This window comes from Rutidosis leptorrhynchoides, chromosome 1 (assembly GCF_046630445.1).
Source record: "Rutidosis leptorrhynchoides isolate AG116_Rl617_1_P2 chromosome 1, CSIRO_AGI_Rlap_v1, whole genome shotgun sequence".
NCBI classification, from domain to species: domain Eukaryota; kingdom Viridiplantae; phylum Streptophyta; class Magnoliopsida; order Asterales; family Asteraceae; genus Rutidosis; species Rutidosis leptorrhynchoides.
The window spans coordinates 445,007,214-445,009,473 of NC_092333.1; the positions used below are offsets into that span (position 1 = coordinate 445,007,214).

Here is a 2,260-nt window from a genome sequence, read left to right on the forward strand (position 1 = left end):
ATGGGGATATTCTGATATACATATTGTGAATGTCGATTACCAGGTGTTCAATCCATATGAATGATATTTTTTGTCTCTATGCATGGGACGTATGTTTATGAGAAATGGAAATATGAAATCTTGTGGTCTATTAAAATTATGAAATGATTATTTATGCTAAACTAATGAACTCACCAACCTTTTTGTTGACACTTGAAAGCATGTTTATTCTCAGGTACGAAAGAATTCTTCCGCTGTGCATTTGATCATTTTAAAGATATTACTTGGAGTCATTCATGACATATTTCAAAAGACGTTGCATTCGAGTCGTTGAGTTTATCAAGATCATTATTAAGTCAATTATAGTTGGATATATTATGAAATGGTATGCATGTCTGTCAACTTCAGATGAAATGAAAGATTGTCTTTTCAAAACGAATGCAATGTTTGTAAAATGTATCATATAGAGGTCAAGTACCTCGCGACGTAATCAACTGTTGTGAATCGTTTATAATTGATATGGACTTCATCCAGATGGATTAGGACGGGTCCTTTCACGATGCTTGCGACTGAAGAAGAGGAACGAGATAAATCATTATCCTCATGCTACTCACGAGAGTACTCAACTTGCCTCTCAATTATCTAATACGCCTCTTATTCTATTTTGTTCATGAGACTACCCCCTGCTGCTTGATCAATAGTAACATGGGTACTGATGTTACACCCCTTATAAAAAGTTTGTACCTTGTGAAAGGTAATTAACCCGTGTTGAGGACAGGATCGCAACAACCGGCTGAAGCGATTTCAAGCATCATAAAGAGTCTCATTAGACTTTTGACGAAACTGAGAAATCTCTTGTTGAAGTTGAGTAGCCTTAGACGCAGGAAAATACTTGCTTAAAAACTTTTCCATCAATGTGTTCCAATCCTCAATCGTACCCTCAGGTAAACTGTCCAACCAAACTCTAGCTTCCCCTTTTAGTGACCATGGGAAAAGCTTCAAGTAAATAACATGATCATGGACATTCCTGAACTTGAACAGCCCACAAATCTGCAGAAAAATACGAAGATACTCGTTAGCATCCTCTTTTGGTTCTCCTCCAAACTGACATTTGGACCTAATCATGATGGGGCCCTTGAAATCGAAATCATCAGTAACTTCTGGAGTTCTGATAGCGTTACCCTGGCCAACTCGTGAGGCCTTCATCCTTTCCGCCATACTCTGACCTTGTTGTGCCATTTGATGAACTACTGAAACCTCTTGTATAACCAGATTATTAGGAACAACTGGAGTATTAGGTACCACTGGTTGCTGAGGGACAACCGGTGTCTCTTCAGTTTCAAACACAACCGAATCGGTAAAACTTTCCAAATTAATCACGAGGTTGCTAGTTGATGGTGCAGCGAAAATATTAGTTTATGAATCCAGCGTGTTGGATTTAACTTAATTACGGCTCCAAATAAATCTCTCTGGATCAGGATAAGGCAAATACAACTCGGCGTTTGACGAGCGTGTATCTGGCATACACTACCTGTAAACTGCAAAATCACAACTAACAAACTGATTAAACGCACCGACTCTGTAACGACCTGTCAAAATCGCTATTAACGTGGTACAATATTCATTGATTTCATAGTGAGGTTTTGACCTCTACGTGATACGTTTTGTAAACATTGCATTCTTTTGAAAAGACACATCATAAATGAATATCTAATTCCAAGGTTTTTGACATCTGATGATTTCTACATATAGACAATCATCGTAAATAATAGTTTACAATAATACATCCGTTGACAATGCAGTCAAAATAAGATACATGGTGATGATTTTGTGAATGCAAAGTTTTCTTGAATAAAGCATGTATGACTCCATGCACATAGCTTGTATAACGTATAAGCAAACAGCTGAAGACTTCTAGGAACCTGAGAATAAACATGCTTAAAAGTGTCAACACAAAGGTTGGTGAGTTCATAGTTTTAATATTGCGCATACTCTGTATATAAAGGTGGATCACAAGATTTCAGTTGTTTCATCCAAAATGTTTATCAAAATATTCTATGAAATTGAGCACCCTGGTAACTAAACTTAACATATATATAATAGGTACCCGTGTTTTAACATACACGCAACCAACATGTACAATACACGCAAACCAACGTGTACTAAACTCAAATAGCATACGTCCGCTTTATAGTTCAGGCTAGGGTCTCTATACCTGGAACGGACAAGAATGTCAAGCCCTATGGATCCATATACAACTACTCGCGCCCACCAGTTCTTA

At 37.4% G+C, this 2,260-nt stretch overlaps 1 non-coding gene across 1 annotated transcript; it reads left to right on the forward strand.

Annotated features, from left to right (window-relative positions):
• Positions 1-739: 739 nt before the first annotated feature.
• LOC139886828 (small nucleolar RNA R71) lies at positions 740-845 on the forward strand. Its single transcript, XR_011772690.1, has one exon. It is a non-coding gene; the product is annotated as a small nucleolar RNA R71 (small nucleolar RNA).
• Positions 846-2,260: the final 1,415 nt, after the last annotated feature.